The following is a 22,370-nucleotide window of genomic DNA, read 5'->3' as shown; positions in this document are numbered from 1 at the left end:
AAATGAGCTTCGTTAATGGAGCTTTTTAACCTGGGTATGGAGCTAGATCTGAAGAGTGCTAGGTGTCAGATTCTGCCTTGTACAGGCCTCCTGGCTAAGCAGAAGGGACCAGGACAGAATCAGGGGTCTGTGCATTCTAGGACCCCTTTCAGGATCTGCTGTTGCTCTGCTGGGTGCCCAAGTGAGCAGGGCCAGATGAAGAACTTCCAGAGAATGTCAGCACCAAAAACATACAGCCCTCCACCATACATAATTTAAAATATATGTAGTAGTAAACCTTAAAATTAATTCAAGGAATTTTAAAGATGTTCTGATTTTTTTCTACTATAACTTCGATGCATCTTTTAGAAATATCAAAGTTCCCCTCTTGGGTAAACCAGCCCTGTGAACGAGCGAGAGAAAGAGCCAGGACTGACAACCAACAGCCCTGAGTTCCAGCCCTGGCTCTGCTTCTCTAGCACCTGTGGGACCTTGGGCAAGTCACGTAATTTTTATGGCTCTCAGAAAGGTCATCCAGAAAATAATGGTTCCTCTCTGGGCAGTTGTGAGGCTCAAATGAAATGTCAAAGTGCTTCATAAACTTTGAAATGCTCTACACATACACAGAGGAGGCCTTGCATGATATTCATCAGGCAAGTGCCTGAAACAGGGAGTGGCACCAGAAAGTGAAAGGTTTCATAGCCCAAAACTATCCACTGCTGAGGTATAGGACTTAAAAAATCCATCCCCACTCCAAACCACCTTACAATTAATATAAGCACTCCTTCCTGCCAAAAGGGGGAGGTCTGCCCCTTCCTGAGGGTCTGATGCCCACAACAGCTGACCATATTTGCAAATTCAATGCAAATAGGTAGCAAAATGAAATTGCAAATCTTGCAGTGAATGAGGGATTTCGTGAAGTCAATGAAAGTGATGTTGGAGACCGCTCAGTTCAGTTAGCTAAGCCACTGACCAAGGAGTATAGGCAGTTACCAACAAAGAGAGAAAAAGCGCAAGGTTAGTGATGCATCAGAGAAAACCATTTGAGTAGCAAAGCTTTTTAAGGGGCTCTTGGGGAAATGATAAAAGCTCAAGTATTTTGTAAAAATTACTCTTTTTTGGATTGTGCTACAAAACTTAAATGTGAAGAATTTAGTATCAGACAATCATGTAATTCTGCTGGAAATTTTTCACATGTAAAAAATGTTTATTTTATTCATTCTTTAAGAATTAATTAATAGTTGGTATTATGACCCTAAATTTGTTTGATAGAAAATAAACTAATTTTTATAAATGTTTTTATAAAATGTTTCATTTTCTAGGCAAAAATCACATTCAAGGATTTTGTTTTTTGATTTTTTAAAAATTATTTTACTATGATATTTTGGATTCACTTTCAAGTAGTGTTTTTTTTTTTTTTTTTTACTGATATCACTCATTCTCAGATAATGAGGACTTTTTATAATTATTGAAATGAAATTTGCTAATTTCGTTATTTCCCAGTCTCCCTCAATGGAAATGATGTTGACAGTTTCCTCAAGCCCAAGGGAGGGAAAGGAACAAGCTTCCAGCCCTTTGGAAGTGGAAAGGCCCAGCGTGTCCCTCTTTCAGAGATAAAGCCAAAATGTCTTGGAACCAATACAGTGAGAAGTGAGCCCAATTTTCTGGGCAGAATTGACGCTGGCATGCCAGGCTGGGTGCAGAGCACACTGGGAGAGGATGTGGCAGGGACCGGCTGTGAGGCATGAACGCCAATGGCCTCTGTACCCTTTGGACCACCAGCCTGGACTCGGCTACTCCAGCTGGCCAAGCAGGTGCTCCTACATCTTCTCCACTGGCTCCACTGCTCCCTCCTCAAACCTCAGTCAAAAGAGTCAGGTTTCCAGGACACCCCTGATGACCCCTCACTGAGGACTTAACTTAGATGCGCTCATCAGTACCCTTGGAAACAATAAGCCTCCACCTTACAAGCAGGCTGATTGAGGAACTCAACATGCCAGCGTCCTTGGTACATTACCCCTACAGTTCTGGGCCAGCATTCAGAGATGTGCAGCCAGAAAGCAGGATCTCAGGTGCTGCTAGGCGGACCTGTGTCCACATCACAATTCTACCACCTTACTAGCTGTATGGCCTCAGGCAAATTACTTGACCTGTCTAAACTTCGATTTTCCCTCTATAAAATAGTAAAGCATTTAAAAATAGGTCTGCCTCATGGGGTTTGAGGTATATCTTAGGTCAGACCCCCCAGAAGCAGACCCCGAGAGGAGGATTCACGTGCAGTGGTTTATTTAGAACATGCTGCCACCACAGGACTTGAGGAAGCAGGCGGGGACGGAGAAAAGTCAAAGTAAGGTATGGTTTCCCAGCCTGATCTTCCCAGGCACTTGCAAGGATGCTATACGTCAGACTGTCCCACTCACGAGGAAGTGTGGGTTTCATGTACCTGCACTGGTCATTCAGGGGCTGAGAGCATGCAGGAGATACATTCCAGGCTTGGGCACTCTGCCCTGTGGGCAAACCGGCCTCAGGAGCCCTTAGTCAGACCTCTGATGAGATTCACAGGTGCAAGCCCTGGAAGCATCGTTATGGTAAAAGAGCCCCCAGGATCTGGCAAAGGACGAATGGCATCTAACACCGCTAGGGCTGAATGAGAGGACTTGTGAAAAACACCTCGCACAGTGCCTGTGCAGAAGAGTCGCAGGGTCCACGCCCCCTCTTATTGTTGCCGGTGCCTCTGTGGTTGTAATTACGAAACTGTGATTGTCATCCTCTTAGACATTCCGCCAGGGAATGTGTCATGGGCCTCAGCCAAGGAGCTGGTGGTCAAAGCCTCCATGCGGGTAGATAGTACATTCTAATGCACAGGAAAGAAAAGGGCGGCAACATTTATTGAACACCTACTACTCAACTGGCAGGCACTGTGCTGAGTGCTTTCATAAGCCATCTCATCCACTCCTTATAGCAGTCCCATCAGGTAGGATTAATATCTTCATTGTTATGGCTAAAGAAACTGATCCAGAAAATCAAAGTAAATTACCCCTTATCACACAGTTATGTCTAGGTTCTAAAGCAGTATTCTTTTTACCTAAACTTCAGAGGCTGCCCTTGAAAGGTGATATGACAGAGCCTGCCTGTTGCCTGCCCAATATATTCTGAGCAGCCATGTACCCAGCTAAAATAATATATAGCTCAGCTTCCCCTGCAATTAAGGATGGCCAATAAAAGTGGGGCTCCTTTAAAAAATGGATTCCATCAGAAGGCATTCTTTTTGCCCTTCCCTCTTCCTTCTCCTGCTTAGAATACAGATGTGATGGCTGGTGCTCCAGAAGCCATCGTGGGCCATGGAAGCTAGAGCTTTGAACTTATTCTAGGTATTTGGACTTAGTTTATACGAGAGAAAATAAACATCTATATTACTGAAGCCATTTTTATTTCCTTTGTCTGTTTCTAGCAGCTGGTCCTAATCCTAACAGATACAGACTGTATGATATTTATGAGTTCTTTTAAGAACGACTTTACTATCTTGAATCAAAGTAAACTACCCACTTGTCCCAGGCCCTCTGTCCTGAAAAATACTGACGCATCTCTATGCTATAAAATTGAACCCATCAAGTCTAAACACAACAGAAAATGTCAGATAAACTGCCAGCAGCCTGAGGTTTCAGAATTTTCAGGGCAGGTATAAGTTCTTACCTTTTGAAACTGTGGAAACTGGGCACCTGCTGAGAGACAAAGCCCTGATCTGACAGGGGTCCCTGAAACCCTGGCCTCACTACAATGACCACATCACCCTTTCTTGGTCTCCCATAAACGCAGCAACCGGCATGTCCCCAGGGAAGCAACAGCAGTTTGCCCTGTATCTTGCAACCCCTTAACCTGCCCCCTATTCAGCAGCCTGTTTTTCTGAGTGCAGCTCCAGGAGATGGTGCCTGACTCAAGACCTGACCATGACGTCCATCTATATTCTGCCATTTGCAGGTAGAGTTGATCAGAAGCTCCAGTCAATAGGGGAAGCTCCGTGGTCCAGAGCACAGAGGGAGCCTTACATAATCGGGGATGGTTTGTCAAAGCACATTTCACATGCAACTGATTCTATCACCTTGGGACTTGCTGGTGGAATAAATAATCACTGTACACATTTTGTTAGCTACGCCTCATTAGAGATGGGTTTTTGGAAATGGCATCGTGAAGGCTGCTTATCTGTCAGTGCTCCTTTTAAGTATGGCGAGTGTTCCAGATAGGCTTTTCTAAAAAATTAGACGTCGCCATGGCCAGATGCAGCTCGTCATGGTTACTGGAGTTGAGGGAGCCAAGGGGAGGGATACGACAGCCTGAGCTCACCTTCAGAGCTTGCAGCTTCAAGTGCTGGAGGAAAGCTGGGGAGAAGTTTCTCTGCAAAGTGAGAGCTTGATCAGAACTCTTCCAAAGAAGCGTCTTGACTTCAGTGTGACAAAATTCCAGCTTGAAGTCACTACGAATTTTTACACTTTCTTCTGTGGGTCTCCTGCCTCTCCTGCTCCTCTGGATATGTTTGACTAGCTGCTAGGACCACCTCAATACAACAAAAATACGTCGGTGGAAGATGGCTCTGTCCTTGATGGGCCACGCCCAAGTCAGAAGGTGGAGAATTACTCCTTATCGAATCCAAGCAGGGCTCTGACAGGGGCCCTCCCTTATTGGCCGAGTGAGGGCAGGGGCAGGTCACTGAGTTCTGCATTCCCCGGGCACAGTACAGCGCCTGGTACATGGTAGGTGCTCAGTACACAAGTTAAACTGGACCGGATTGTCACACCCTCAGTTTGGGCTTCTCTTCACTGTGAATAGTTCCTCTAACATGAGAACTGCTTGCTGGGCCCTCTCACACACACTGTAATCTATCCTCACTGTTCCAGGACAGGAGCCTTCCAGCCAACATCAGCGAAAGGCCACAGACAGAATGGAAACTGCTGACAATATCGGTAGTAGGCAGGGGGCCTAACAGCTCCTGTTCAGCCTAGCAAGTTAACACCTCGCAATTGTCCTGTCAGGGGATGATGAGGAGTATCAGTATTATGTTATGGGTGAGAAAACAAAGACATGGAGCAGTTACTTAATCCAAGGTTTCACCCGATGTCCAAATATAGAGATTCTCATGGATTGTGAAGATCTAGATTTATCATAAAAGGCAAGTTAAGAAATGCTAACTTGCTTCACAAAAGGATTCCTTTACTTTTCCTTAAGCATGCCACTTGTCTCTGTGTTTGTAATATGCATTTGTTAACACAAAAAAAATTTTATATACAACTTGAGACTTCAGCACCACGTTTGGTCCACAAAGCAGAGTTGTGTGTCCAATGGAGCTTTGTCCTAGTCAATCTATATTCATGAGGTTAGAATGCAGCTTATTCCCACACATTTCTGAATAGGAGCCTGGGGTTAACCGGGTGTCATCAAAGGGTCTTCAGCCCCATTCCTTTGGGTGAAAAACAAGGGACACAAGTCCTGAGCCCTGGTGGGAATGGCCCTGCCTTCAATGGGCCCTACTTAGCCACAGCTGTGATACTAAGCTGAATAACTATTGGCTATTTTGTTCATATTTCTGGGCTTTGTTTCCTCAGGGGAAATAAATAAGGGGTTAGATAAGGCAGTCTCATGCTTTGTCAGACCTGAGATTCTAGGATTCTAAATCTGGAGGAGCAGAGGCAGAGGGGTGGGCTGGGTTAGAATGGGCAGGAACAGTCACCTGGTTCAAGAATAAAGAGGATGAAGGCCTTTTATTCAAATTCCCACCAATGCCCTACGAATCACTGCAAGCATATCCGTAAGAACACACCGGCCAAGTGCATTCCATCCAAGCTCTCCTTGAACTTGGGAAGGGTGGTGTTTGTGAAGGGTCTGTTTCTCAGCATCCACCAGGGAAGTGTCTCCATCATCTCTGTGGCTTCTAAAGCATCAAGGAGGGAGCTTCCTGTTTCAGCGGAATCAGCTCTGAGGCTGTGAATCAGGAGAACTTTCAAGTTCTCTCCAAAAGTGAAGTTGCAGTAGTTAACTGTCCTCTCGGCAGAGGCCGGCCTGCTGGCATTCAACAAGATGAACAGTGACAGAGTGCAGTGCTCAGAGAGCCAGCAGCTACCGCGGCTGCCCTTGGCTTACGCACTCTCCCCCTAAAAAACAAAGGCGTTAAGTTTATGGATGTGTTCGTGAGTGAGAAGGCGCCTGCAAAGAAAGCTTTTGGGACATAAGTAATGTCCAGTGACAGAAGGGGCTTCAGGGATTCCTAACAAATTAGTGCTTCCCGCGTTTCAATCTGTCTGTTCAGCCCGTGGCCAGCTGCCCAGGCCTGTCCAGCTTCTCTAGGAACAGAGAGAGAGCTGTGTCTTCCCCGAGGCTCGGAGCCCCCAGCCTGCAAGGAAGGAAGGATGATTTGTGTAGGGCTCAGCCCGGGGGTCTCCTCTCTCATGACGCCATCTCTTTCCCTCTCCCTGTGATGACTGCACAGCCCTTATATCCTGAGTAGGATCTCATTGAACAGAATGCAGGATAACAACCCTCACAGTTCTATCCTGCTTTCCATGTTTCTATGAGTCCAAGAGATATGGCAGGGCGGTGACCATGTTGCACAACCTTGCACAGTGGACCCTTTGAGGGCTCCAATTCACACAGAGGCACCACTATGTGGTTTGGGGGCTTTATTTGTAACCTCACTTGGCACCTGGTATGTCATTGAACCACAACCTACATTTTCAATCTTAAAACCTAGATTTGTTACCTGTGTACTCAGTATTTTTTTCTGCTCAAATTCTAATAATGTCGGATACAGTTCTTGTTTCCTAAGTCACACCAGCCTCAAGAAAAATCAAACTCTTGGGCTAATTAACATGGTCACTGGCTCCACACCCACCCAATTTTGCTACCAGGCTAACTACCCTTACCTCACTTTCAAGTCATGACCCCAGCCCACTCATGTCACATGAAAAGCCTTATAGGTCCTAGACCACTCCTACATCATGTCAAATATATTACAACATACCTACAGTGTTCATGGATGAATAACTAGATAGAGTCATATATATAATATATGTTTATATTCTATATTTTTGCTCTAAATTTTTGAAAGGAGGTTTAATTTTCATAAATTTGAGTTTGCAAAGAATAAACCCTTGTTTTACTTTTATGATCCAAACTTTTTATATTTATGTATAACTATATGAGACTTATACATAATCCATTATTAGATGACCCAGTGTTACATTTTACATACACTTATTCATGTATTCACCTTAGCTTTGAAATTCTCTTTACGTATTTTTAGCTAATAAATATTTTCAGAAGTCCTGAAAAAGCTGTAGGCCTACATATAGGGACTAATGTATGAACAGTCCCATACGGGTCCCCATCCCCATGCTGCCCCAACCAGCCCAAATTCTTCTCTAGTGGATCCCAGGTAACCCCCACATCCTGGCCACGGGGTAGGTGCTGCAGCTGGGTTCATCTTTCTGTTGCACTGGGCCCTGTGGTTACCTAAGATGACCACACCCCCCAAAGTTGCTGTTCTTCCTGCTCTACTAAGGAGTAAGTCTCTATCTTATGGAGAGTTTATATTAAGTTCCCTAAACACTGGGCCCCGAGGTTACTCGTATGGCTTTTCCCTGGGCCACTCTCCTCCCTGCCCGGAGCCTGTGTCTCAAGAGGGACACGAGAACTTGACTCTGCCCTGCGTAAGGGGGAATTCCTGGCTCCCTAGGGCAGTCTTCACCTCCTTACCTGGCACCATGAGCAACCCCAGTATCTGGGAGTCTGACCACGTCCCAGTGCGCTTACTCTCCAAAGGGTCTTAGAAGTCTCTCGCAGCATCTCAGGGTGACCCATGCTCACATTTTTAGAGCATTTTACGTTCTTCAAAAACTCCTTATGGAAAGATAAAAGATGTTTTGACTCAGGAAGATGCTCTGTCGTGAAGAGGTTTTGACTCCTAAGAATATGACCATTTAAACCACAACTATATCTTTGTGGATACGTTTTTGTACCGGAAGTATTTTCTGGAACAAACTCCACTCAGTCAATTTAATTCCTTGATCAATTGTTTTTAAATAGCCCAGTTAAATCCCTTCCAAGTCTTTCCACACAAAAGTTATTTTCATTGGGATTCTTTCCCATGCAAATTTTACAGTAAACCTTTGACCCATCAATAAGTGTGCTTTGTTTATATCAAATATTATGATTGTAATTTCTGCCTTTGAATAGTTCCTTTATAGACATAATTTCTACAGAGTTCAATGTTCCCGAGTCAGGCTTCACAGATTAGAATTTTATATTGTACAGATTTTAAACATGATTGGCTTTCATTTCTGTCAATCCTCTCTTCCAGTGATATTCAGAATGAACTGTATAGAAAACTGAGACTGTGTCTCTTTCATGGCAAAGTCACAGGCTGTTGTGGGCTGGTGCCCCTACATCTCCCAGAGCAAACCTATCGTTTAGGGCCGGGTTGTGTACAATGAGTGGACAAAGCATAAGCACTGGAATGAGATCACCTGGGTTAAATTGGGAAAATTATTTAATCTCTCAGTTTTCCCATTTGTAAAATGGGGTCATTATTAGTAACTAAATCACAGGGTTCTTGTGAAAATTAAAGCATTAGCATTCAAAGTGTTTCACATAGTACACAGCATACAGAAACCATCCAAAACTTGATAGCTCTTGTTATTACTCCAATCACCTTAAAAACTCTATCAGTTATCTATTACTATAGTAACAAGCAACCCCAAACTGAATGGCTTAAAAGAACACTAACTTATAGCTAAATAATATTCCATTGTATTTATATACCACAATCTATTTATCCATTCATCCGTTGACTGACATTTAGGTTGTTTTCACTTTCTGGCTATGGTGAATAGTGCTGCTGTGAATATCCACAATGATTTGAGTACAAAAAAAGAATGAAGTACTGACAACTGCTAAAACATGGATGAATATGGAAAACATTATGCTAAATGAAAAGAAGCCAGTCACAAAAGGTCTGTCTCCATAGAGACAGAAAGCAGATTGGTGGCTGCCAGGAGCTAGAGGGAAGGGGACAGGGGAGTGCCTACTTAAAGGGCACAGGGCTTGCTTCTGGGGTGATGAAAATGTTTTGGAACTAGAAGGAGGCGGTGGTTGAACAACATTGTGAATGTGCTAAATGCTACTGGATTGTACACTTTAAAATGGTTAACTGTATGCTATGTGAATTTCACTTCAATTAAAAAATAATGTAATAACAGCAATTTATTCTTTCTTGTGATTCTGTGGGACAGCTGGGGGGCTCTGCTGGCTTCACCTAGGCTCCGTTCAGCGGGAGGGTTGCCTGGGAGGGCAGGGCCTCTCTTCCCACCTGGTCTTCCATCCTCAAGGAGTCGAGTCCAAACCTCAGCAAATCCCAGTGCCCCAGCACCTACCAAGTCTCAGCTAGGAAAGATGTCCCATTGGCCAAAACAAGTCACATGGCCAAGCCCAGAGCCAATGTGGGAGAGAACCACATCGGGGTGAATACCAGGAGGCATGATTCACTGGGGGCCGTCACTGTGACAGTCTTCTACAGGCATCCTTCTAATTATCTACCCCAACTCAGACTTGGGTCTGAAATGACTCTTAGATCCTGACTGATGCAGAATAGAAAGCTTTATGCTTTATGCTTTTAGAACAGGGAGATGCAAGCCTTAAATATATTCAGAGATCTCAGAATGGAATGGAACTCGGCTTCCTTCAGCATTCCTCTTTTCTGGACTTCCTCCACATTTTAATTTCACCGGTTTTGATCAGAAACCATCTTGCTCTGAACCTGGACTGCCATTCAGTGTGAAACATCCGAATGAAGGAGCAGCAGAGATTCAATAAAATGATCATCTTCACAGCGTCCAACTCTGCAGGCTCTGGATTTACCACTCCCGACATTCACAGGGGGTTAATCCTATCAGGAAGCGCTGGTCAGCTGGGTGACTTATGCAGGCCTTTCTCCCAGGGCAGCTCTGCCAGGAAGGGCTCCCAGTTCCAGGGCTACCTGGCAGGGAGAGTGCCCTTAGTGCCCATAGAGGTGACTGATGTCAGTTTACAAAGGACATGCACACACATTATCTAACTTAAACCCTACGCGGTTGGTACTGTTACCATCCCCATTTTGCAGATGGAGAACGTGATGGAGCAGGAGACACTGGCCCAGACCCTGCTCCGGGGAAGGACTAGTTGCTTCCAGCTGCCAGCCCCTTCTGGGCATGACTGGCGGCGGAGAGCTGCTTCATCCGGGGGCAGGCCTTTACTTGCCGGACAGCCCACGCACAACTGACAGTGTGGGGACATAAAGGCCCCGGCATTCCAGCCCACGATAGGACCACTCTGACACGTTGTGTATGCTCCAGAGCTCCCCATGGGGGCTGCTGATCGACTCCTCCCCCTGACCACTTCTACTCCTTCCACACACGTTGATCCATTATAAACATCCTGGAGGCCAAATTCCATCTCCGCGTCTGCTTCCAGAAATCCCACCCGCTACAAAGAACTCGAGGCTCTCAACACCCAACATCCAAAACCTGGAAGTCAGAACTGCTGGTGCCAAAGCCTGAGCTCCTTTCACCAAATCCCACTGCCTTGTAATCATTGTGCCTCTGGGCAAGAGGCAGGCCCATTTCACTGCAGAGAGTATGGGTGACCAGCTGTATGGTTTAGACACAGCAGGACGGTCACCCCAGACCACCTCCATATCCCACAGAAGCACGAGGTTGCTCGGTAGTTCTGACCATCATGAAAATAATGGGTCTGGAGAGCCTTCCTTGAGAGCAGGTTTTGAGGGGAGCAGGAGAAAATAAACACGTGGGTAGCAGGGCCTACTATGGGGGTGGGGGGGGAGAGATGCCTGACCAGCATCACAATGTGTGGAGGTGGGGGAAGTGGCGGTGGCTGAAACAACATAGAAGCTTATTTCTCTCACACGTAAAAATGCGGAGGAAACCAGTCCACAACTGGTATGGCGACTCCACATGCTCTTGGGGAGCCCAGGCCCCTTTGGGCTCACAACTTGGCCATTCCTGGGGTGCAGACCACATCCACATAACAGACGGGAGGCCAGAGGGAGGGGTAAGGACAAAGGGAGAAAAGGGTGGGCACCGGCGGTCTTTAAGGAGGGCTCCTGGAAGCTGCCCCCAACATCCCCACCAATGCTGAACGAAACTGCATCACACCCTACAAATAGAGGCAGAAGGATTTGGAACTCTGAGCAATCTTGGAGGACAGGAGTGGAGAGATGTGAGGAGAAAGAACCAGAAAGAAGACGGGAAGCCGCTGGGTCCTTGTCCCCAGATCATCCATAAAGTATGCCAGATGTGCAAAGTGCTTGCTGGGAGGGGGTTTTGTGGAAAGTGCTGAAGGACCTGAGTGTTGAATGGGGGCTGATAGAGAGGCAAGACAGAGGCTGTGGTGCCAACTGGAAGCTGGGGCAGAGAAGTCCACCAGAGCATAAGCCTTATTTCAGGAGAAGGATGAAATTTTCATAAACTACAGCCTATAGGTCTGAGTCCAAGGCATTGACTTCAAAATCATACAACATATTGTGGGGCACGAGAGGTCCTAAGCCTTTATCTACGGTACACATTATTATCACTGTAAAAAAAAAAAAAAATCAAGAAATTGGACCTCAGAGAGGTCAAGCAACTAGCCCAAAGTCACACAGCCAGTAAGTCCCAGGGCTGAGATTCAAATCCACTCCTGTCTTGTTGCAAGGCCAGTGCTCCCAGTCACTACCTCTACTGTCCTCGTCCACCTCATCCCCGCACCACTCACACACACCACCCTGCCAAGCAAGGCTTTCCCTCAGGTCCAAGTCCAGCTGAGGGGCTGAGCTGCCAGCCTGCAGGAGACCACCGCTGAGGTATAAGGTATGGTGTCCAGAGGACAAGTCCCTCGGGTGCTGGCTGCGGCTTCACCTTTTACTTCAGCTTCCAGTGGGTCCCACGCCCTCCCTGCCCACAGCTGCGCTTCCTCCCCTGCAGGTAGACAGAGAGAAAATCCCCCCAAGATGAGGCAGGTGGAAAGCAACAGCGCTTTCTTTCAAAGGCAAAGGGAGCTCGTGGCAGATGCCCAGGACCAATCTGCAGGGAGAGCCCTCCAGCAGAGGAGCCAGAGCAGGGCTGGGTGGGAGGAGGGGCTCGCTCCCCGGAGGCAGGGAGGGCGGGGAGCTGAGGACCACACTCCCCAAGAGCGCCGCCGCTCCCGGGGCTGCGTCCTGCCTTCAAATAAACAGCATCATAGCACTGCCCAGGTCCAGGGCCACGGAGCCAGGGGCTGCCAACATTTCCACCAGAAAGCCCTCACCTTTCAGGCTGAAAACGCGGCTTTCAGAGTTTATGCTGAATTGAGACTTTTCCATGTAATCTTGGGACCCAATTTTTACTTTTCATTGGTTTGGATTCTCCAGGGATGGAAAGCCCCCTAAGCAGCTCCCCCGAGCCCCCAAATAACCAAAACTAAGCCCCTAGCTGTCTAAAATGGTTTTACTTTTTGTTTTAGACTTCTTTTTTCTTCTGTGCTATGGAAATTGAAATAAAGCTTCAGAGAATGAATAGTTCCTCTAGGCTGGGCTGGAGCCTGGAGAGCTTTGTAAGTGTGGGTGGGAGCAGAGGGGGCTGACCTCACAGTGGCCCTCACGCAGGACGGGAACCAGGACACAAACCCTGCCCGGCCAAGGGCAGGTGAGGCCCCCGAGGTTGAAGGGGCCTACAGAGGGCGTCCTGTAATACTGCTAGGCCTCTCCAGTCCGTACTTGGCCACTACCACCCCAGCGTCAGGAGGAAGAGGAGACTTCTCTGTCCACCGCCTCAGTCCTGAGACCCAGGCCGCCCCCGCCGCATCACTTCATCACCCCGTCCTCCCACGCCTGTCCTCACACAGCTGCTCAAGCGCAGAGCACAGCTTACCCACAGATGAAGAAAACAGAGGTGTTCCAAGGTCCGAGATAGCCATGCACAGTCTCCCAGGTCCCCCCACTCTGGGACAGGAGAGGGTCCCCCTTCCGGGTGGTCCCTGCTCCCTTCACTCTAAACCCTCTTCCTCAGAGCAAAGCTTCCCTCCTTCCCATTTCTCACTCTGGCCCGAGGCTGGGCATCTCCTCTGGGCACTGTTTTATCTCTGAAGGAGGAAATGTCTTCCCTGCTTGGCTCCCAGGGTGAATTTATCTAGCCACTCACCCACCCCAACCTAATTAGCCACGCCCCTTCTGTGTCCTGCCTTCTCTTCTCTTATTCCCGCATTTTGTGCAACTCATCTAAAACTCTCTCAGTTCTCTCACCCACCTCCTCCCTCCTGCAGCCCGGCCTGGAGGGAAGTGCACAGAGCCCACTATCACCAGGGAGAGTTTATCTTTCCCCAGCTGAGGTTCTTGTTATCAGTTTGTGTGGAACATTTCTTGTAAACAGTTTTTTTCACATTATTATAAACCCATTCTGATTCTGGCCTGCCCTACGGCCGAAGGTAAATCCTGCCATGTCTCTGGCCTCAGGGACTTCACCTGTGTGGCTAGTCTTCCGTCCATCCCTTCACTGGCCCTGCTCAGTGTTGGTAGATGCTGACCTGCCTGTGTGTCCCTGAACCACCCACATTCCCGAGGGGTGACCTGTGACGGCTTAGCCCTCATCGTGTAGAGGAGAAAAGAGGGAGCTGCAGAAACGTAAGCCCCAGAGTGGGAGCCATGAGGAAGGGCAAGCCGCTGGCCTGGGAAAGGGAGAGCGAAAAACTCCTAAACCTCTGTGAGGTATATGGAAAGTCCCAAGGGTCCCAGGAAGTCCCATAACCCCTCGCCAGATTCTCTGAGACCCCAGCCTGTATCATCTGGCTCCAAAGTGCCGCAGGTGAGAAGCTCCGTGCCCCTGCCCTCTGAAGGAGCCCTCCTCACCTACCAGTAGTAGCTGCTGACCGCCTTCCCAGACTCACGTGGCTACAGTCAGCAGTCACGGTCTGGATTATCCGTAGCCAAGAGTCACACCAGAAAACACAGAGGAAAAGCACCAAATCCTGGAGAGAATAATAATAATGGAGAAGAGAAGGAGGTGGGGGGGGGGGGGCGCAGAGCTGCAGCAGCAACAGCAAGGCTTGATGCCCTGAGAGCTTAAAGCAACACGGGTTGTACGCCACATTCAAGCTGCAACCAGATTTCCATAGTAGAAAGGCTGTCATGCTGTGAAGAAAGGTAGGGAGTTGTTGGCCCCTGGTCCTTACAAATAACAGCAGTGTTTTTGTTCCTGCCTTCCCACTTCCTTATTAACAAGGATGGCCCAGGAATGGACTTCTGCTCAGTGGGCATCTATTGTTTTTCAGGCCCAGCATCCATCCCCGCTTCCTCTGGTACAGACACCATCATTTGGAAAAAATTATCCCTTCCCTATTGTCAGTCTTGCAGCTTGGGTGGGGCTGACCCCATTCTGGGCTCCAGGGCTGGGCAGTGACCCAGTTCTTAGTAACTGGTTCGAGTGTATGTAATGACTTCATGAACCAAGAGAGTCAATCTCAGGGCTTTTTTTTCGGGGGGATTGCAAGGGAAGAAATATTTTTTGTCTTCATTAGGGTTGCTGAAAGAGTAATATTTGTGGGTCTAGAACATCAAGCAGCCAGCTTGCCACCAGAAGAGAAGAACCTGCCTGAGAATGAAGTTAATACAGAGCAAAGAAAAGCTGATATGGTTTGATCCCCTGGATCAAGCCCTATCTGAAGCCCAGACTGCCCCTGGACTTTCCAGTTCTACATACTAATAATTTTTTTTTATTCCATTAATTTGAGTCTGGTTTTTAATGACTTTCACCTAACTCAGAACTTTTGTCTCTATAGAGAAGAAAACTGGGGCTTAGAGATGCTAAATAACCTACTAAGTTGGCACACACTGATTAGTAACTATCAGAGTTTGGATATGAACCCAGATATGCCTCATTCCAAGCCTTAGCTGTCATACTGTCCAGCCTCCCATTATATTCCTTCCCCCACTCTCTAGGTCCCTGACCTAACTCTGGTAAACATTTAGCAGTCAACCATTCTGGAACATTTGGCATCTCCACCAAGTACCCAGAGTAGTGGCTCCAGGCAGCTTTACTTAGACCACAGTCTATGCCCGCTGCTCTTTGTTGGTTCCAACTGGCATTCTAGCTTTGGTTTGAAGGCCGTGGCTTTCAAACGCAGACCTGAAGCCAGCTCTAAGGTGAGCACGTTCTGCAACCTGAATCTTACCCTTTGTCTTTAGCACGAGATCCACCACATTTTCCCCAATTGCTCATTGGCCCCCGTTGCTACTGGAGTGCTCAAGGGCACAGAACTACTGTGACTGTTTGGCAGAACCGTTTCTTGTTAGATTGGCATGGGTCACCATGCCAATGAGCTAGCCATTGCTCTAGCTCAGCTAGGGCTGAGGAACAGTTAAAATAGCCAACAGGGTGGGGTGAGGTAGCAAAGCACTTACTCCCCACTCTAATTAGAACAGTCCCTGAAAAGAGGGATGAGAAATGCCATGCTGGGTATGCCCCTCCCTGCTCTCTCCAACCCCCAACCAAGAAGAGGCTGGAAAAAATAAGGTTAGCATCTCTGGGGGCGGGGGGGTGGGGGGGTGACATAACAAAAGCCCTAAAATAAAAAGGCGGGGAGGTCTCCCAGATGGTGATCTTACCAGAGTGATTGGGCTACAGGGAAGGTTCTCCGACTGGAGCTCTAGAGAAATAAGAGCCCATATTCTGGATCACCCTTTTGGGTTTCAAATGATAACAATTCCTAAACCAATTTATTATAGATCACCACAATTATCAGCAAAGTATGTGTTTGTGTTTATCTGTTCAAAGGGTTACTCTAGGAACTGAGGCCAGATTGAGAAGACTACCTTTAATCAGAGGCCAAATTAAAGTTTTGGCTGCTGCTATGGCATTTTTTAAAGCATTATTCAAATGCCTCTAACATAACTGTTGATATGAATGTTCATGCTTAATTTGAATACTGCTTAGATCCACAGGGAACCCCCAAAAAGAAAAAAAAATCATAAAATGTCAGGCTTACACAGTAAAGCTACCAGGGCTGATGCTTAAATTTAAGAGTGGTTCAGATCTCCTGCTGAAGCACCAAATATTTTTTCTGGGAAGCCAGCAATATTGTGTTTAACACCTAAAAATAATTTTCTTGGCCCAAATATCCTTAAATCATTGAAAAATTTATGCATTTTCTTTGGATGGAAATAACAAAAACCCGGCAGAGGATATAAAAATGAATCGGGCCGATTGAAAATAGTTTTTAAAGTGCTTCCAGGAGGACCTTCAAGATGGCAGAGGAGTAAGCCGTGGAGATCGCCTTTCTCTCCACAGATACATCAGAAATACATCTACATGTGGAACAACTCCTACAGAACACCTACTGAACGCTGGCAGAAGACCTCAGACTTCCCAAAAGGCAAGAAACTCCCCACGTACCTGGGTAGGGCAAAAGAAAAAAGAAATAACAGAGACAAAAGAATAGGGATGGGACCTGTACATCTGGCAGGGAGCTGTGAAGGAGGAAAAGTTTCCACATACTAGGAAGCCCCGTCACTGGTGGAGATGGGGGTGGCTGGGTGGGGGGAAGCTTTGGAGCCATGGAGGAGAGCGCAGCAACAGCGGGGCAGAGGGCAAAGCGGAGAGAATCCCGCACAGAGGATCACTGCTAACCAGCACTCACCTGCCTGAGAGGCTTGTCTGCTCACCCGCCAGGGCGGGCAAGGGCTGGGAGCTGAGGCTCGGGCTTCGGAGGTCAGATCCCAGGGAGAGGACTGGAGTTGGCTGCGTGAACACAGCCTGAAAGGGGGCTAGTGCCCCACAGCTGGCTGGGAGGGAGTCCAGGAAAAAGTCTGGACCTGCCAAAGAAGCAAGAGACCACTGTTTCGGGGTGCGCAAGGAGAGGGGATTCAGAGCACCGCCTAAGTGAGCTCCAGAGACGGGCGTGAGCCACAGCTATCAGCGCGGACACCAGAGACAGGCTTGAGATGCTAAGGCTGCTGCTGCCGCCACCAAGAAGCCTGTGTGCAAACACAGGTCACTATCCACACCTCCCCTCCCGGGAGCCTGTGCAGCCCGCCACTGCCAGGGTCCCATGATCCAGGGACAACTTCCCAGAGAGAACACACGGTGCGCCTCAGGCTGTTGCAATATCATGCCGGCCTCTGCCACTGCAGGCTCGCCCCACATTCCGTACCCCTCCCTCTCCCTGGCCTGAGTGAGCCAGAGCCCCCTAATTAGCCGAACCTTTAACCCCGTCCTGTCTGGGTGGGGAACAGATGCCAGAGGACGACCTACATGCAGAGATGGGGCCAAATCCAAAGCTGAATCCCGGGAGCTGTGCGAACAAAGAAGAGAAAGGGAAATCTCTCCCAGCAGCCTCGGGAGCAGCGGATTAAATCTCCACAATCAACTTGATGTACCCTGCATTTGTGGAATACGTGAAGAGACATGAATCATCCCAAAATTGAGGCGGTGGACTTTGGGAGCAACTGTAGCCTTCGGGTGTGCTGTATGTGACTGACTAGTTTCTGATTTTTGTGTTTATCTTAGTATAGTTTTTAGCACTTGTTATCACTGGAGGTTTGTTTATTGGTTTGGTTGCTCTCTTCTTTTTTTTTTATTACTTTCTAAATTTTTTTATTTTAATATGTTTTTATTTTAATAACATGTTATTTTATTTTACTTTATTTTTTCTCTCTTTCTTCTTTTTCTCCCTTTTTTTCTGAGCCATGTGCCTGACAGTGTCTTGGTGCTCCGGCTGGATGTCAGGCCTGAGCCTCTGAGGTGGGAGAACTCTGAGCCTCCGAGTTCAGGACATTGGAGCACCAGAGACCTCCCAGCTCCACGTAATATTAATCAGCGAGAGCTCTCCCAGAGACCTCCGTCTCAACACTAAGACACAGCTCCACTCAATGACCAGCAAGATCCAATGCTGGACACCCCTTGCCAAACAACTAGCAAGACAGGAACACAACCCCACCCATTAGTGGAGAGGCTTCCTAAAATCATAAGTTCATAGAGACCCCAAAACACACCACCGGACATGGTCCTGCCCACCAGAAAGAGAAGATCCAGCCTCATCCACCAGAACACAGGAACCAGACCCTCCACCAGGAAGCCTACGCAAGCCACTGAACCAACCTTACCCACTGGGGGCACAGACCAAAAAAAATGAGAACTACGAACCTGCAGCCTGCAAAAAGGAGACCCCAAACATAGTAAATTAAGCAAAATGAGAAGACAAAGAAATACACAGCAGATGAAGGAGCAAAGTAAAAACCCACCAGACCAAACAAATGAAGAGGAAACAGACAGTCTACCTGAAAAAGAATTCAGAGTAATAATACTAAAGATGATCCAAAATCTTGGAAATAGAATGGAGAAAATACAAGAAATGTTTAACAAGGACCTAGAAGAACTAAAGAGCAAACAAACAATGATGAACAACACAATAAGTGTGATTAAAAATTCTCTGGAAGGAATCAATAGCAGAATAACGGAGGCAGAAGAATGGATAAGTGACTTGGAAGATAAAGTACTGGAAATAACTACTGCAGAGCAGACTAAAGACAAAAGAATGAAAATAATTAAGGACAGTCTCAGAGACCTCTCAGACAACATTAAATTCACCAACATTCGAATTATAGGGGTCCCAGAAGAAGAAGAGAAAAAGAAAGGGACTGAGAAAATATTTGAAGAGATTATAGTTGAAAACTTCCCTAAAGGAAATAGTCAATCAAGTCCTGGAAGTGCAAAGAGTCCCATACAGGATAAATCCAAGGAGAAACACGCCAAGACACATATTAATCAAACTATTAAAAATTAAATACACAGAAAAAATATTAAAAGCAGAAAGGGAAAAACAACAAATAACATACAAAGGAATCCCCATAAGGTTAACAGCTGATCTTTCAGCAGAAACACTGCAAGCCAAAAGGCAGTGGCAGGACATATTTAAAGTGATGAAAGGGAAAAACCTACAACCAAGATGACTCTACCCAGCAAGGATCTCATTCAGATTTGATGTAGAAATTAAAACCTTTAGAGACAAGCAAAAGCTAAGAGAATTCAGCACCACCAAACCAGCTTTACAACAAATGCTAAAGGAACTTCTCTAGGCAGGAAACACAAGAGAAGGAAAAGACCTACAATAACAAACCCAAAATAATTAAGAAAAGGGTAGTAGGAACATACATATCGATAATTACCTTAAATGTAAATGGATTATGCTCCAACCAAAAGACATAGACTGGCTGAATGGATACATAAACAAGACCCGTATATATGCCGTCTACAAGAAACCCACTTCAGGGACACATACGGACTGAAAGTGAGGGGATGGAAAAAGATATTCCATGCAAATGGAAATCAAAAGAAAGCTGAAGTAGCAATTCTCATATCAGAAAAAATAGACCCTAAAATAAAGACTATTACAAGAGCCAAAGAAGGACACTACATAATGATCAAGGAATCAATCCAAGAGGAAGATATAACAATTGTAAATATTTATGCACCCAACATAGGAGCACCTCAGTACATAAGGCAAATGCTAACAACCATAAAAGGGGAAATTGACAGTAACACAATCATAGTAGGGGATTTTAACACCCCATTTTCACCAATGGACAGATCATCCAAAATGAAAATAAATAAGGAAACACAAGCTTTAAATGACGCATTAAACAAGATGGACTTAATTGATATTTATACACCATTCCACCCCAAAACAACAGAATACACTTTCTTCTCAAGTCCTCATGGAACATGCCCTAGGATAGATCATATCTTGGGTCACAAATCAAGCCTTGGTAAATTTAAGAAAATTGAAATCGTATCAAGTATCTTTTCCGAACACAATGCTATGAGACTAGATATCAATTACAGGGGAAAAAAACTGTAAAAAATACAAATGCATGGACGCTAAACAATACACTACTAAATAACCAAGAGATCACTGAAGAAATCAAAAAGGAAATCAAAAAATACCTAGAAACAAAGGACAATGAAAACATGATGACCCAAAACCTATGGGATGCAGCAAAAGCAGTTCTAAGATGGAAGTTTATAGCAATACAATCCTACCTCAAGAAACAAGAAACATTTCAAATAAACAACCTAACCTTACACCTGAAGCAATTAGAGAAAGAAGAACAAAAAAAACCCAAAGTTAGCAGAAGGCAAGAAATCATAAAGACCAGATCAGAAATAAATGAAAAATAAATGAAGGAAACAATAGCAAAGATCAATAAAACTAAAAGCTGGTTCTTTGAGAAGATAAACAAAATTGATAAACCATTAGCCAGACTCATCAAGAAAAAAAGGGAAAAGACTCAAATCAACAGAATTAGAAATGAAAAAGGAGAAGTAACAACGGACACTGCAGAAATACAAAGAATCATGAGAGATTACTACAAGCAACTATAAGCCAATAAAATGGACAACCTGGAAGAAATGGACAAATTCTTAGAAAAGCACAACCTTCCGAGACTGAACCAGGAAGAATTAGAAAATATAAACAGACCTATCACAAGCAATGAAATTGAAACCGTAAATAAAAATCTTCAAACAAACAAAAGTCCCGGACCAGATGACTTCACAGGCAAATTCTATCAAACGGTATTTGTTTGGAGATATTTGACAGCTATTAAATTCTATCTATCTCTATTTAGAGAAGAGCTAACACCTATCCTTCTAAAACTCTTCCAAAGAATTGTAGAGGAGAAACACTCCCAAATTCATTCTACGAAGCCACCATAACCCTGATACCAAAACCAGAAAAAGATATCACAAAAAAAGAAAATTATAGACCAATATCATTGATGAACATAGATGCAAAAATCCTCAACAAAATACTAGCAAACAGAATTCAATAGCACATTAAAAGTATCATACACCATGATCAAGTAGGGTCTATCCCAGGAATGCAAGGATCCTTCAAAATATGCAAATCAATCAATGTGATACATCATAATAACAAATTGAAGGATAAAAACCATATGATAATCTCAGTAGATGCAGAAAGCTTTCTAAAAATTTCAACACCCATTTACAAAAAAACCCTCTAGAAAGTAGGCATAGAGGGAACTTACCCCAACATAATAAAGGCCATATATGACAAACCCACAGAAAACATCATTCTCAATGGTGAAAAACTGAAACCATTTCCTCTAAGATTAGGAACAAGACAAGGTTGTCCACTCTCACCACTATTATTCAACATAGTTTTGGAAGTTTTAGCCACAGCAATCAGAGAAGAAAAAGAAATAAAACGAATCCAAATCGGAAAAGAAGAAGTAAAGCTGTCACTGTTTGCAGATGACATGATACAATCCATAGAGAATCCTAAAGATGCTACCAGAAAACTACTAGAGCTAATCAATGAATTTGGTAAAGTAGCAGGATACAAAATTAATGCACAGAAATCTCTTGCATTCCTATACACTAATGATGAAAAATCTGAAAGAGAAATTAAGGAAACACTCACATTTACCACTGCAACAAAAACAACAAAATACCTAGGGATAAACCTACCTAAGGAGACAAAAGACCTGTATGCAGAAAACTATAAGACACTGATGAAAGAAATTAAAGATGATATAAACAGATGGAGACATATACCATGTTCTTGGATTGGAAGAATCAAAATTGTGGAAATGACTATACTACCCAAAGCAATCTACAGATTCAATGCAATCCCTATCAAACTACCAATGGCATTTCTCACAGAACTAGAACAAAAAATTTCACAATTTGTATGGAAACACAAAAGACCCTGAATAGCCAAAGCAATCTTGAGAAAGAAAAACAGAGCTGGAGGAATCAGGCTCCCTGACTTCAGACTATACTACAAAGCTACAGTAATCAAGACAATATGGTACTGACACAAAAGCAGAAATATAGATCAACAGAACAGGATAGAAAGCCCAGAGATAAACCCACATACATATGGTCACCTTATCTTTGATAAAGGAGGCAAGAATATACAATGGAGACAAGTCATCTTCTTCAATAAGTGGTGCTGGGAAAACTGGACAGCTACATGTAAAAGAATGAAATTAGAACACTCTGTAACACCATACACAAAAATAAACTCAAAATGGATTAAAGACCTAAATGTAAGGCCAGACACTATAAAACTCTTAGAGGATAACATAGGCAGAACAGTCTATGACATAAATCACAGCAAGATCCGTTTTGACCCACCACCTAGAGAAACGGAAATAAAAACAAAAATAAACAAATGGGACCTAATGAAACTTAAAAGCTTTTGCACAGCAAAGGAAACCATAAACAAGATGAAAAGACAACTCCCAGATGGGAGAAAATATTTGCAAATGAAGCAACTGACAAAGGATTCATCTCCAAAATTTACAAGCAGCTCATGCA

General features: G+C 45.1%; 1 long non-coding RNA gene across 1 annotated transcript; it reads right to left on the bottom strand.

Annotated features, from left to right (window-relative positions):
* Positions 1-5,748: 5,748 nt before the first annotated feature.
* LOC132351991 (uncharacterized) lies at positions 5,749-16,924 on the bottom strand. Its single transcript, XR_009498561.1, has 4 exons — positions 16,666-16,924; positions 13,884-13,998; positions 7,723-7,866; positions 5,749-6,122 (listed from the first exon to the last, which is right to left on the bottom strand). It is a non-coding gene; the product is annotated as an uncharacterized LOC132351991 (long non-coding RNA).
* Positions 16,925-22,370: the final 5,446 nt, after the last annotated feature.

The sequence above is a fragment of the Balaenoptera ricei genome, chromosome 17 (genome assembly GCF_028023285.1).
Source record: "Balaenoptera ricei isolate mBalRic1 chromosome 17, mBalRic1.hap2, whole genome shotgun sequence".
Taxonomy (NCBI): domain Eukaryota; kingdom Metazoa; phylum Chordata; class Mammalia; order Artiodactyla; family Balaenopteridae; genus Balaenoptera; species Balaenoptera ricei.
This window is presented reverse-complemented; position numbering and strand designations above follow the sequence as displayed.